Here is a 16468-nt window from a genome sequence, read left to right as displayed (position 1 = left end):
GTGTTCTGCACAGTGCTAACCCTCCAAGTTTTTACACAAGAAAAGATAGTTGTTGTTTTTTTTCTGGTAAAATAATTTTAGAAAATTTTGCATACCATTTGTTTCTGCAGATTCGCAGTGTACCTTGGTATTTAGTGACCTGGACAAACAGTGGTGCAGAAAATTAACTCTTTTAGCTCAAGGGCATTTTTGAAAATACCAGAATAGCTCACGTTCCATGCCCGTTGTAGTCACTTAGCAGCGGCTATAGCAAACATTGTCAGTCCCTGTGGCAAATAGAAAAGAGAGCTCTGGACGGTATGATATTGACAATTAATTTGTCTGCCCAGAAGTGGTACATGCCACTGCCACTAACCACTCATTGGTATCAGTCATCTGGCTCCACAAAACCATAAAGAAGCCAGGAAGTGTCATCTTAACATCTGTATAGGAGAGGAGAAGTAGAAACATGTGATGAACAGTATTAATGACTGCTACATTGAACCTGAATATTCATATCTGTAAAATGGAAGAAAAATGACCTCTTATGAAGATTAAATGAAATATAAAAATAAAAGTCTTTATAAAGCGAGAAGTGCTATGCACAGGTAAAAGATCATTACCCAGTTAGTTCATGGGGTTTCTGCTTTGTGAGATCAGGATCAGAACATGAGCCACAAATGAACTGCATGGAAGTGTGGGTAGCTGGGATGATAATAAGCATAACAGGACGAAGCAGGATGGGTCCTAATAAGACAAAGTTACGGGTAATGGCCAAACAAATTGCAGTGATAAGAATTATCTTCTAAAAAGGAAGAAGAAATTTTCTAGACAGAAGTAACCTTCTGTCCACTGTGTCCAAAAGATCACATAATGAAAATGAGTATATCTGAGTTAATGATGTTTTACCATAATTGCTCATTGAATTAAATCACAAAGGAAATCCTGTTTTTATTCAGAAATATGATCTTCATAGACAATTTCTCCTCAGGCAGACTCTAGATGCTGTTTTCATTTACAAAAATATATTAGCTGTCATCTATCCTTCTTTTCTCCCCTGTATAGAAATTATGCAACAAAAGCTTTTCAAAAGGGAATATATTTGTACCACCTAATTCTTAACACTTTAGAGCAGATTTCAATAGTCTGAATTCAGGAAATGCTATAGTCCAATTCCATTTGTCATCATTCTTTCTGCCCTAACAAACATGATCTGCATCTACTTGAAAATGACATGTATTTAAGTTGTAATTCATACTAAAAATACTGATTATGCTATATTATAGATGCATCAGAAGCAAGCAAAATAGATTTTCACTAGAAATTTGGAAAATCCTGCTTATAATCATCTTCTTTTTATTAACATGTCCACATCAAGTTTTTTGTTTGTTTAATGATGCCTTAAATTTTCTAATTGAAAAGGATACTCCTAATATTATTAGGCCATTAGGGGGCTATCAGATGTCTACATGTACAGTATCACAGAGTTTAAATCTAGACAGGCCCTTAGCCATGCTCATTAACAATTATAGGCCATGGCCCCAAACAATTGCAAGGACAGTAGGCCTGGGGTGTGAATGGGTATAACAAGGTGGGGGAGAAACAAAGATGGAAAAGAGATGAGTCAACTATAGCAAGTTCTTACTTAATATTGGCAGTAAGTTCTTGAAAACTGACTTCAAGTGAAATGACATATAACAAACCAATTTTTTAAAATCCACATTATAAGGTAATGGTGTTGAAGGAAATTATGTTACTTGAAAACCCGCTATATGTCATTATGCTTAAAGTTACAGTTTCCAAGAACCTATCAATGACATTAAGTGAGGACTTACTGTAGTGTCAATAGCAGCATAAAGTCTTCCCAACTCAAGACGTGAAAAGTGACAGAAGAGCACTATATATGAACATCAAAGGAGATCTCATGGGGTAATGTGTAGACAGTTGTTTCTAAGTACCAAACTCCACAGAAACATAAGTTGTCTAGTAGCAAAGTTATGAGTACCATGAAGGTTAGTGGCCACAAATTTAGTCCCCCCAAAAGTTGTAATGCAATTATTATGTCTCAGTATAAAACTCAAGAATATCCACAGTAAAATAAAAATGTACAATACCCTACAAACAAACAAACAAAAAGTCAAAGTCTGGCATTTCATCAAAAATTATCAGACATGCAAAGAGGGAAAAAAATACCACTTATACTAAAGAGAAATTTCGATCAATTGAAACTGACCCAGAATTAACACACATGAAAAAACTATAGGTAAAAATATAAAAACTATATTCCATATGCTCAAAAAGCTAGAGTAACGACTGAATATGGTAAAGATGGAAAATACAAAAAGATTCAAATTGAAATTTTATAGATGAAAATGACAATGACTAAAATAAAATATAAACTGGATTTTGGATTAACAGCAGATTAGACATTGCATGAGAAAAAAATAATAAATTTGTTATATATATAAATAGGAAGTATCCAAAGTGAAACACAGAGACAAAAGAATTAAAAAAATAAATCAATAAAATAGTGTCAGTGAGCTGTGGGACAACTTCAAGTGCCCTAATACATGAGTAATTGAAGTCTCCAAAAAAGAAGAAAAGGAAGGAAGGAAACCTATTTGATAAATAGCCAATTATTTTTCAATTTTGATAAAAAATATAAACCCACAATCAAAGAAAGAGGCTATTTATCATCCAGGTGAGAGTAAATTGTGGTTTAAACTGGGGTAGTTAGCAGTGGAGTTGGTTAGAAATGGTCAGATTCTACACATAATTTGGAGGGTAAAGCCCATAAAGTTTTCTAATGGTTTGGATTTGGAGTATGAAAGGCTTCAAGGATCACTCCAAGGTTTTTGGCTAGAGAAAATGGAAAGCTGAAATATGACAAATGATTTTCACTTGAAAGGGACCTAGTCAGAATAGAAACCATCAGCTTAGACCTGAGCCAACAATTTCTCAACTTTATGGTTTAGGAATCTGTTGTGTTAGTTTTTACTAACGGCGTTTGGTATCCACAGCAACAATAAATCGTTAAGATTAAAATTACTCATGTTGTCCTTCCAGGGATCTTGAATGGGAATCTCTGGGACCTCTTCATTTAACCGGCTCCTAGCCTACTTTTAGACAGCATGGATTCTCAATAGAGATACAGTCATCTAAGCATCCAAATGTTTTGGTTTGCCCTTTCATATTTATAACTCCTTTCTTAGAAACAGAGAGAACAGAAGTTTGTGTGCATTTCAACTGCCAGCAGCTTACCAGAATGGCAGTGTCCAGGGTTTCTTTTACTTGTCCCCATGGGCTGTGACAAAATGGTTTCCTAGCATTATTTACAACCCTGGAACATTCTATACTTTCAGGTCTTACCTGAATGTATCCAAAAACTCATATATCATCTGAGAGACAGGCAGGAACTGAGAAATGGCAGGGGTGATTTCCTTTTACATGAATTGACTTCATAAATAGGATTCAGATATGACCGGAAGCAGAAAAATTAAGAATCAGGATATTTAATAAGCAATATACTTATAAAAGGATAACATGATGGCCATATTTTTATCATTAAAAGAAAGTAAGAAAAAGAGTAACGCTGATTTTTTTTCACTAATTGAATGAAAAGCAACTTTTTTCAGAAAAAGGCATAAGTTTGCTATTTATAAACCTCCCTACTCTGTTGGATTCAGAGCTTGTGCTTTGGGAAGTCTTCTGTATTAATCCCCCAGAAGGGTGAGATACCAGAAAGTTGTCTAGGGCATTCAACTAACATGGGTTGAACTGTGGTGAGAGGTCAGCATAGCTTAGTCTCACAACCATGAATATAAGCCATTTATTGATTCAAGAAATTTCCTGAAGTCCTGTAAGGCACTGTGTCAGAAGCTGTACACATGTTCAGGAGAAGGATGGGGGAGGGAATAAAGAGAGATCGAAAGAGAAAAGATTGATCAGAATTCTCACCTTACAGATAGTCACATGCTTATGGAGAAGATGAGCATACAACTATAATACAGAACAATTGATTTGTGCCTGAGGATCCTCATAGGATATAGTCACGGTCTCCCAGGGTGTTTCAGCTTACTGACCATTTGCTCAGAAATCTACAAGTCAGCCTTCACATTTTGACTTTTTTCAATGGGCAATGGGCACCAGGGGTCTATCTATGCCTGGACATTTCCACTGCCTGACCTTGTTAGAATTGCCCAAGTTGGCTCTGCGGAGGCCAATTAGCCATGTAACCAAGAAGGAGCTAGTTAGAAAATACGCATGGATCTATAGCTTAAAGTGAAGGAAATCATGTGGACTCCCACCAAAACCAAAACGCAGACTGAAGTAAAACTTTTCTTAGGTCTGAAAAAGTTTCATAACCATCCTCAGGGTATGTTTCATTTTCATGCTCTTTTTGCATGCTTCATGGCTTTCTGGTTCTACTAAAAGCAGAAGTGCCAAAATATTTTAATGAAGTTTCTTCTAATGGCACTGAAAGGCCAGGTGTTAGCAGTCAACAGCATGGCCGGAAGAGGATGCAGACATTCCTAAGAGACTGGAGGCTTCCCTTGAGGAGCAGCCATGTGATTGGGCTACCGCCTCCAGTTTGCCTTTCTTTACTATGCTTTGGATCTATGGGGCAGACCCATCCAGGGTCCTAAAGCACTGTTGATAAGGACATATTAATTTTCAATTTGTAAATTAGGAAAACGAAAATGTGCAGATATGATCTGTTCCTAGCAGAGTCACAAGCAATAACACTCTTAGTCCCTCATTGATTAACAAAATAGGGGAGCTTGTTTTTAAAGGCAGGCCACTATTACTTTACCTGATTTCCTGTGGAAGCTGCTGTGTTCACTCATCCAACAATCACATATTCACCCAAAATTAATTTGAAAATAGTGCTGTTAGGTGAGGAGCTACAAGTGTCTGGGGTTCTGAAAAACCATTAGAATTCTATCTCAATTGTTAATCATCATTAATAATTAACTTCATCCTCCTACCCTCAGATAGAAAGCTAAGGATATAAGAAAGGATATAAGGAAGTCATTGGCAGGTTTATCTCAAAGTTGGGAAATTTAGCTTTTAGCTTATATTCATCAGCAGTGTGCAGTGGGAACAGAAGTGAGGGATGAAGTTTCCGGAGGAAAAGGAGTTTGGCACATTCAAGGAACCACAAGTATCACACTCTGGCTGGACCACATTGGTGGGGGGTGCTGCTGGACAGCAGCTAAGGCAGAAGCTATACACCAGACCCAGATCATGAAGGGCCTCATAGCCCACATAAGACATAATGGACTTTTCTCAACAGCAGAGGGAGTACTGACAGGTTTTAAATAGGACATAGAAGAGTTGCGAGTTGCAGGTTGCACAGTGGTGGTTTTTGTTGCTGTTTTTGTTGTTGTTGTTGTTGTTGTTGTTGCTGTGGGAAGGGGGATGACTTGAAGGTGGCATGGCTAAAAGAAAGGTCAGGTTGTAGCAGTATAGGGTAGTTATGACGGAAGCTTGAACAGGCACATTGAGTGTGGGTATGTGTTCATTCACCTAACAGATATTGCTTGTCCATCATACACGAGACACTGATCTTGATCCTGGGCAACACTGGTACACAAGAGAGAAAGTGTCACTATCTGCATTCTGGCGGCAGAGGAGAGAACTAGATGATTATGGCTCTTCCTATACTTTTTTCTTGTGCTTTGGGTTTGAGACTTCTGTGCAATATAACCTTTCCCACTGGAGTATTAGCAATTTGAGGGTAGGAGCCACATCTTATTTATTTTGACAGCCCCTGATACTAGCTAGAATATTTGCATGAACTTAGTATGTACTTATGTTAGCTGTGAGACTGCATATCATGCTATTATGAAAATTAATGAAATTATCTCCATAATGGGCCAAAATATAAGTTCATTATAAAAGGTGCTCTGCAAAACCAAGTCATTTTTGTATTGTTCTTCCATTCTAACCTTACAGAGTAAAACAATTCATATAGAAAAAGAGAAATTTTAATCCTCTATAAATCCTTCTTTGTTAAAAGTGCTCAAAGCATCCTGTTCTTTCCTCTTTTGTTGCTTGTCAGTATTGTAATTTTACATTCATTTATATTTATTTGAGTAACAATTACTTTCCCCTCAAAGACTTTGAGTTCCTTTAAAACATGGATAATATCTGGATTTGTTCAACATTGCATTTCCAGCAGCCAACACATAGCCTAGCACATACTCAATAAACATTTACCTAATGAATAAATAAATAGGTGGGTGCAGTATTGTAGGAATGACCAATTAATTTCGACTGAACAAGATGTACAGAAACTTCATGGGCATCTGATGTACAGAAACTTTCTGGGCCTTGAAGAGGAGGAAAGTGTTCCAAAGTGTGGTGGTGGTGTAGGTGGGAGGAGGGGCCAGGACCTTCTTGGAAGAAAGACAAGTACAGGCATAGGTCCCCAAGGGCAAAACGACATTGGAGCTTCCAGGAACAGTGAGTGGTTTGCTGTGGTTGGCACACAGGATGTGTGCAGGCTGGCGGTGGGCTATGAAACTGGAGAAGTAGAGACCAAGTGGTTGGAGGGACATGAAAAAAACAATAGCAACTTTCATTTATGGATGGCATAGTAGGGAGGTACTCCATATGCATAATCTCTCAGCCTCACAATACCCTGTAATAATGGTTCTGTAGTGTAGTCAAGTGGCCAGTAGCATCAGCATCACCTGGAAACTTGTTAGAAATGCAGATTCTTAAGTCCATCCCAGACCTAAAGAATCAGAAGCTCTAGGGGTGGGTCGCGGCACTCTGTGTTTTGACAAGTTCTCCAGGTGACTCTAATACATACTAAATCGTGAGAACCACTGTCCTGTAAGGTGAGAATTATTGTTCACATTTTACAGATATAGAAACTAAACTCAGGGGTGAAGTAACTTGTTTAAGACCATATAGATAGTTAATTTTCAAATTGTTTGTCTAACCCCCAAACCCCTGAGCTTCTTCCAACATCATGCTGCCTTGCTCCTGGCAGGGGATATTTTTCTGAAGACATTGGTGAGTCATACAACACTTTTAATAAGGAAAATAACTCGATCCCATTTTTGTGTTTATAAACATCATTGTGGCAACATAAAGGGAGGACTGAAGGAGAGCTCTCAGGCAAGGAAATCAGTTATGAGGCTGACAATACAGATCAGGCACAAGTTGATGAAAACCAAATGATAGTCATTTCATATCTGAAAAAACTGAGGAACAATATATTTTTGTAGCCCCTTTTATTCCTAAATTGTTGAAGGAAAGTATCTCCTGAAATAAATCAGAGATGGTTATTCTTAATTATGTGTTATATATGTCCAGTGTTAAAACTTACAAAACCTTTGCTCAGGTGGGGATGGATTGAAGTTCCTGACAACAAGAAGAGAGAATCCTCTGAGGTAAAACAGGAAACAAATATGTGAATATGCCTTGCATCTATTCTGAGGGCATGGTGCACACAAAGCCCACGTGGTGGACTCAGGTGTTCACCTCACCTAACCTCTAAATGCTGGTGCTTTTCAGTCTACTACCTGCTTTTCTCATCTCTCTCCTTTTGACTTGGACCTCAGGTGTATTGGGTTTTATTAGTTCTCAAATCATGGCCCTTATAATTGGACTGCACAAGGCCCTTCTCTTGCTTTATTTATGAATTTGTTCCCACTCATCACCAACTCCCAATCCCATTTCCCTTCGGCCTCATGGATAACCATTCTCATATAGTCAATGTGTACCCTTTTGTTTGTAGGCGTTCTTATAAAACAGAGAGTCATTTCATATGCACGTTTTTCTCCAGTTTCATTGAGGTATAATTGCCAAATAAAAAATTATATATATTTACAGCGTACGACATATCTTATATATGTATACATTGTGAAATGATTACCACAATCAAGTTGATTAGCATATCCATCATTTCACAGAGTTACCTGTACGCATATATTTTAACTTACATAAATGGCATTACATAATACGTGGCAGGCTGTTTTTACCAAGCAGTAGTTAGATGCCTTTGGTCCATTACTGAGCATTGCATAGCACTCACACCACATCCTGCCCAACCTGTCTTTCAGTTGTAGATACACAAATCATCTCCAACTTACCACCACTTTGTGATTGTCAACATTTCCATGAACATCCTTGCTTGTGTCCCCCATTTGGCCCATGGGAATATTCCTTTGAGCTGCGATCCCAGGAACTGAATTGCTAAGTCGTGGAGTATGTGTTTAATTTGCGGGAGTTCTACCAGGTTGCCCTCTAGAATGGCTGCTCCAGTCTTCACTTGCCAACAACAGTTCATGAGGGCTCTTTGATGCCACATCCCCACCAAAACGGCATTTTTCACTTTTCTGAGTCTACCTGCCCATTAGATGATCTCATTCTTGTTTTAATTTATATTTCCTAGATAACTAGTGCATTTGAGTGTATTTCCCAAAAAAAATGTTTGTTAAGCTTTTGGTTTCTCTTTCTTCTCTATCCACATTCTCTTCCCAGGAATTTGAAATTTGCCAACATCTGGGCTGATGACTACCAATGTTGTATTTCCAGCCCTGGCCCTTCCCTGAATTTTATGCTTACATGTCAAAATATACTCTTGCATTTCTCATAGAACATGTCAACTATAATCTATCTAATTTAAAGCTTTCAGGTCCTCAGCACAACTACCACCAGATGTTATATGCTCTGTCTTTCTCATAGCAATAAATAGCACCATCATCCACTCAAAATGTGACATAATTATGACATAAATACCACTGGAATTGATACACAGGTTTAAGTATGTGGGAAACATCTTCTGTGTGTGTACATCACTTTGAATGTACACATAACTTCCTTTCCCATTGGTGGAATTGTTGCCTACATCACTACTAATGTTCATTTAAAGTATTATGATACAGCTCAAATTATGAAAGTTTATGGAAGACCATGCCCCTGAAGATATCGAGTTTCTGGAATTAGCAGAGAATTGCCAAAAATTGGACAATAGAAACTGTTATATAAATGATCAGCTGGGCTGGCTGCTGAGCTCAGTTTTTGTTAGGCAGATCTGCTTTGCATCTGAGGAAGAACTGACTCTTAAATCTAGAGAGAGCCATTCAGAAAGAGGAGACAGTCTTCTCTGCGTGATTTAGGAAGAGGAGATGAAGTGAAGACACTGAGAGCCAAGATGACATTCACCACAGTGGCCACAGAGGTACTAGAGATACGGCTCTCAGATACTGCTGTGCTTCAGAACCACTTGGGGTAGATATGCTATGACACAGATTTTCAGGCCCGTCACAAATATTATTTGGAAGGTCTAGTGCCGAGGAATCTGCATTCTATCAAGCACCCTAGAGGACTGCCACATTTTGAGAAAATCTATACCAGAGAGACTGACCCAAACAATACACTAGAATAAGGAGTGAAGATACATTTCTTAATGGATAGGGCTACTTTAAACAATGTACAGAGACTTGGTTTGAGACAAATAGAAAAAGACCAAGAATAGGGCAGGGATAAGGGTAGCTTTCCTAAAGCTGAGAACCATGCAATCTTTCATATCCAAGTGCAAAGGGAGTGACTACGAGGTCAGTGAAGGCTATGCAGCTTTGGTGCTTATGTCTTTGAGGTTCTCCTCTTCTAAATCTGGTCAGAACTTCACCTTCCAAAAGCAATGAATTTGCTCATTAATTTAAAAATCCCTGATACATTGTTTTGCATAGAAGTTAGCACTCTGCAAATGCTTTGAGTTATTGAATTGAGCATGAGTTTTATCAAAGAAATAAAGGCCCTTATGTAACCCTTTCCCCTGAGAAGATGTTAATCTACTCAGATAAAATGTACATAAATGAAATTCTAGAATATTTTTTAAATAATCGATAATGAGTCCTGGTTATGAGAAACAAACTAATATCTGATGTTCTAATAAGACAGAGTTAAGTTATTAGATAGAAATAAGGATGGGAAAGACCTCCTACAAAATAGAAATCTTGAACTAGATCTTGGCTGAAGCAATTGAAATTTCAGAATCTTACTTAACAAGAGTGTACTTGTATTATCTATGTAATTTAAAAGATATAATGGGATACAACTGTTAAAAAGAAGGAAAAAAAGAAGAGCAGAAGCAAGGCATTTGACAAAGATGAGGCCTTCATTTCCATTTATGTTCTGGGCTGCACACAGGTTTGGGTTGAAGTCAGATAGTCAAATATATATATATATATATATATATAATATTTCTAAATTATTACTATACAGAAATATTATTATTCTATATATAGTATTATACATGTAGAAATATTACTCTATGTATTATATATTATATTATATGGAAATATTCTATATATTATATAGAAATATTATTATTTTATATATATTATAGAGAGAGAATATTTCTTTGACAGTCTGTTTAAACCATCTTAACTCTACTTCTGAGGTCCTATACTTTTGGAATGGTAGACTGTCTAAATATAGTCATTATTGGGTACTCTACCACCCCAGTGATTATACAAAAACCCCAGGGACTTAAACACTAAAGCATTGAGAACTCCAGGTCATGAAGCTGGTTTTTCCTAGCAAAAATATTGTCTCAGTCCCCATGGGCCCTTCGGGGCTATAGCCCTGTTACTTGAGGCCCTTACTCTTTAGTAGGCCATCTCTTCTACATGACCCTTGCAGCCATTTCCCTGAGTTCTTCCATCCTCATAGTCCTTTCATAGGAAGGTGGTCCAGGGCATACATCTGACTTCAAACTGGTAAAAATTCTTGAGGCAAGGAATGGCCAAGCCAGACAGCCTACCTAAAATTAGGATAGTATGGAGAAATGTGGAAAACAAGACAAAATTACACACACACACACACACACACACACATACACTCATAAATATTGGTCAGAGGCTCTTTAAAGTATTCAGGAGGCAAATTGCATTTATAAAACAAAACATTGACCACATTCATTCAATCCTATTTTATATTTATATGGTGACTTTTGTACTTGATATTCAAATGTGCCTCATTATGCTTTATGACTGTAATTTGCATACTGAAATAATATTTGAATTGAGGCACTCGGGAGTGATTTATAGGGTTTTCAACAGTTCCAGTGCTTTAGAAGGAAGGCGATATAGATCTATACAATCAGAGAACTTTAACTGCAGAATTTTTTCTCATTCAAACAGCCTAAGCCTCTCATTAAAAATGATGAGTTGCCAATAATACAAAGGCAGCAGCAGCCTGGTCATTATTCTGATTGGGGTGGGATTGAGCCTCTCCAACTATATCTGACATAGTTGTGATGGCCACCTTAAACTTAAACTCTCTTGGTTTAAGGCCTGGCCTGGTTCCCTGCTGCCAAAGCTTCCAGGCTTCCTGTTGCAGTCCATGAATGCTGAACTAGACATTCTGGCTTTCTCTATAAGCTGAGATCTACCCTATTGCTAGACACGAGGAATGTGCAGAGTGTTCTAGCTCCTTTATAGGCTCAAAAGTCTTTTCTGTAAAGTGAGGCGCTGGGCTTTGGTCAAGAGACCTCCAGGATCTGTGGATCCCCAGTGAGTGCTTGGGGTCCACTCAGGCTTCCACCTCAGCTCCCAACAGTGAGTGAATCCCTGTTTCCATGCTTGCTATAATAGGCTTTCATAAAAGATGGAAGATTTCTTTTGAGAAAGGGATTCAGTCTCTCTCTCTCTCTCTCTGTCTCTCTCTCTCTCTCTCTCTCTCTCACACACACACACACACACACACACACACACTTTGAAAACCAATGGAGTACATGGCACATGAATTGCTCTCTTCCCTGGCATGTCTGGTCTTTGGCAGTGACTCTGATCTTGGTATCCTGATTCTTTAGGAACTGAGCTTCAGCCTGTTATGGACTGAATTATATACCTCTCCCCAAATTCATATGTTGAAACCTTAATGCCTAATGTGAGTGTAATTGAAGATAGGGATTTTAAAGAGGTGATTAAGGTTAAATGAAGCGTTAAGGGTAGAGCCCTATTCCAAAAGGACTGTGGTGTCTTGATGAGATGACAAGATTAGGACACAGACACACACAGAGGGAAGGCCATGTGAAGACACAGAGAGAAGGTAGCCATCTGTAAACTAAGAAGAGAGGCCTCAAGAGAGACCAAACCAGCAGACACATTGATCTTGAATTTCTGGTCTCCAGAAATGTGAGAAAATAAATTTCTGATGTGTAAGACACCCAGCCTGATGTATTAAAAAAAAAAAAAACAAAACAGTATTTTGTTATAGCAGCCCTAAAAGACTAGCACAAGCCCTGGTGATTCTACATTTAACTATTATGAAATACTCATTATGTGCCTAGCACTGTTCTAAGCCCTGAAGATACAATGGTAAAGAAAACAGACAAACCTCTTTATTTTCAAGTCACCTAACAAGAGGTAGATTCAGGAGCCAGATTGCCAAAGCTGCACTACTTACTGGTGGTATGACCTTGGGCTAGTTACTTATTCTCCATGTGCCTCAGTTTTCCATGTCTACAAAATGGACATGATAAAATTACAACATTGGAGTTGGTGTAAAGATTAAGACAATTATTATATGCAAAACACTTTTAATAGTATCTGGCAGGTGTCAAGTGTCAGCTATTACTACTTTCACATAGCAATCCAGACAGACAAAAAAAAGAATTACCTAATTCCAGGTAGTTCTAAGTGCTGTGAAAAAAGGTAGAGGATTGAGAATGATGGGAGCAGGAAAGCCCTCTTGGACGGTCTTTTAAGCACAACCCCAAATATTTATCAGTCCTGAATAAACCAAATTAAACCAAATAAACTAAATATTGTCCTGAATAAACTGATGGTGCAAGTCATGCAAAGAATATTCCAGGCATGGAGAACAGCAAGTGCAAAGGTGCTGAGTTCAGAAGATATTTGGCATGTTATAAGAATCATAAAAAGACCAGTGTGGTAAGTACAGAGAGTAGCTAAAATTAGGTCAAGCAGATAAGTAGGAAGGAGACAATGGAAAGGCTGATTAGGCCAGAACTCTTTCCCCTAAATTCCCCAATATAAGGGGAATAATGACCTTGGACCCATGTCAAATATACAAATTGCCAGGGCTTTTCCTTGAAAATTCTGATTCAATAGTCTCATCACCTACTACATGGAAAATACCATTTTAGGCACTAGTAATACATCAGTTAAAAAACACACACACACAAACAAAAGAGCTTCTGTTCTCAATGGGGCTTATGTTCTAGTAGGGGAAGACAGAAAATAAACATCTTTAAAAATGATATAACCAGGTGTGATGGTGTACACCTGTAGTCCCAGCTACTCTGGAGGCTGAGGCAGGAGGACCTCTTGAGCCCAGGAGTTTGAGGCTCCAGTGAGCTGTAATTACACTATCCTGCATGACAGAGCAATGTTATCCAGGATAGTGTAACTGCCCTCCATCCTAGATGACAGAGCAAGATTCTGGCTTTTAAACAATGACAAGGTACGTTAGATATTGCTACATGCTGAAGAACAAACAAAATATAACCCCATAAGTAGAATTGTCAGTGCTGTAGATGCAGGTAGGCTGCACTGTTTTTATATAGGATGATCAAGTCTGGATGGGAGATATAAATTTGGGAGTTGTCAGCAAACAGATGAATTTAAATCTATGAAACTGGGCGAGATCACCAAGGAAGTAAGTATAGACAGAAAGGTCTAAGGACTGACTCTGCAACTACAGTGTTTAGAGAATAGGGAGGTGAGGAGGGGCCAGCAAAGAGCTTAAGGAGATTATGTGGGGAGCATCCAGCAAAGTAGAAGGTAACCATGAGTTTGGAGTTATCCTGAAGATGGAAATGGTCAACTGTGCCAACAAGTTCTTGCTACATCAAGTAAGAGGAAAACAATGAACTGACCATTAGGTTGAGCACTAACAGCTTATTAAGTTAACACGAGGGAAGGCAGGTTGGCAGCTATAGTGGAAGAAATGTGAGTAAACTGTTCTGATTGCTTCGATTTTCTCAGTGAATAATAGGAAGCATGTTTATCAGCTGAAAATGAATATGGAAAGGGGGAGGTGGAAGCTTGATGAGTAGGAAAAAGTATATAATCATCATCTTGGAGAGTGGGAGAGTAGAAGAGCCTGGCAAACATTATACATTACTGAGCAACATTAAGGGTCCACTTAAGGTTAATGGTCATGAATTTAGAGTGATACCAGCCAGCATAGTTATGGATTTTTTCCCAGTCATGACTGACTGCACAAGTACAGCGCAGAGCAGGCAGAGAGATAGATTTAACCGAGATTCTGGTTTTGCTAAGCAAAGTAAAAGGGGTTCAAGGGAGTTGAGGCTATATATAGGAAGCAATTAAAATGCTTGTCCATGCAATTAAGGAGGGAAGAGGGGACATCAGAATGAAGTTTGTAGGATCAATGGATTGTACGGTCCGCCATGGTTAAAGGGATGACTGGAGATAGTGCATTAGATGGAATGAGCCAGAAAGATGGGAAGTGGTAGAAAGAGAGTAGGACACATGACACTGAGTTTGTAGGGGTTGCAGTTACTGGTAATGCGAACAGCTAAGGCATGCCATGGGAGTGACTGGCCGAGGGGGTAGAGAAGAAGGTCACAGGAGAAGAGGAGGAAGTCAAGAAACTGAAAGGCCAAGCTGTTTGAATTTCTTCTACATCGGTGTTGAAATCACCAATAATTAATATAAGACTAGTCTTCGGGAGAGTAACAGTGATCCAGGAGCTAATATTTTCAAAGGAGAAAAAAAAGAAACTAGGGGAAGTGATCAAAGGACTGGAAGAAGAGGACTACAACATGTCACAAGGGAGATGTCTGGCGGGAAATTGAAAATTTTAACAAAAACTGTGGGTGATTCTTCTCTTTAGGACAGTTTGTAAGTCCTACCTAGGGTCATGGTAAAGGCCCCGCATATTTTTCTGAGGGTGATTGGAAGATAGTGCAGAGGTTTGAGCATGGGAGCGATTATTCTCACTTCACAGATGACAGAACCATAGTTTGGCAAGTTAAACATGTTATTCAAGTTCACTTATCTCATAAGTGAAAAGTGGCGTCTTCTCCATGAGTATTGGTACGTGTAGGGCAAGACTGTGGTTCTCATGTAACTTCTGCTCCCTCCAGAGCCCATGTCCTGTTCAGCACCACATCTCTGTACATGAGCAAGCAGGAGTTAACCATGGCCTAAAAATACATTTTATTTCAGCTCTATTCTCCACGCCTAGAGATACTCAGCAAACCATCTTGCAGAATTAGGACATGTGCAGTGTTAAACTGTGGCACAAAATCACAAGGAAATAACTAGAGGAAGGAAGGGCATTCAGTAACATGAGAAAAAAGTGAGAAATAAGCAATATGTCTCTGTTTTTCTCATCACCAGATTACTTACAATATTTCATGGCTGTATTACCATTTCTTTCGATTTTATACACTAAAGAGGAAAATAATAATGTATATATAAGCAATGATGCATGGTGAACTTCAACTAGACATAAAAGACATATTAGACAGTCTCGATTCCAAAAAGAAACTGTGACCATTAGAGTTACCTGGCCACTTGTTAAAAATATAGATGATCTGGTCTCCAAACAAAACAAACAAACTTGTCCTTCTCTAATTTTCCCGTTTTACAAAATCAATGATTCCATTAGATAATATCTGAACAAATATTAATCAATGTAAACTCTAAGCTACCCTTGCATGATCTTCTTGTCACAAGGCTGGTGTATGAATAACCAAGCTCTCCAGCACTGTTATATCCCAAAGCACAAAAGAAAGAGGGAAAGAGAGACTCCCATCCTGAAATTCTAGCCTGTCATGTCCACTACACCACAGCCCAGGTATTTAGTAGGCAGAGAGATGCCTTCTTGGTCTGTGATTTTTAGCAGGCACACTCTATCCTGAAAATAACATTTATTTCATGAGCATCCAAGAACCTGGGAGCCCTTAGAAATCTGGAAGGTGTCTTGCTTTTTAAAAAGTATTTCCTCCAATGAAGGAAACAGGTGCCCTTATTTTATTTCATGGGGTTCTGAGAATCAGGGTAGCCTTTCCCAAAAAAAGAAAGAAAAAAAGATCCTCCCCTGCCCCTTAACCAAAGTAAGTGTTCTATAATCCTCAACTCACCACATTTAGTTTGAAATATTTAATAAATTTCCCACAAACAATGCATCCTAGGATGTTTGCTGCAACTAAATGGCAAAATTGCAGGACCAGAAGTGGAAAAGACAAACCAGGCATCCCCAGTGGGAATCAGGAAGTCAGCAGCCTTTGCATCCCGCCCTCCTGAAACGGCCCATCCAAACACATAAATGGCCAGGTTTCGTGTGACTTCCTCCTACTTTCCCACAAACATGTGGACTGCCAAAGCCCTTTGCATTGAAAATATACCTCTCTTCTGCAGGAAATCATAGCATCTGCCCCATCAGTTCTCCTCTTCTGAGGGGAGCCTTCCTGGCCCCTGCCCATCTACTCTGCCACACGTCTACTGAGTAAAGCTCCCAGTACTTG

The sequence above is a fragment of the Cebus imitator genome, unplaced genomic scaffold (genome assembly GCF_001604975.1).
Source record: "Cebus imitator isolate Cc_AM_T3 unplaced genomic scaffold, Cebus_imitator-1.0 Scaffold505, whole genome shotgun sequence".
Lineage (NCBI taxonomy): Eukaryota > Metazoa > Chordata > Mammalia > Primates > Cebidae > Cebus > Cebus imitator.
This window is presented reverse-complemented; position numbering follows the sequence as displayed.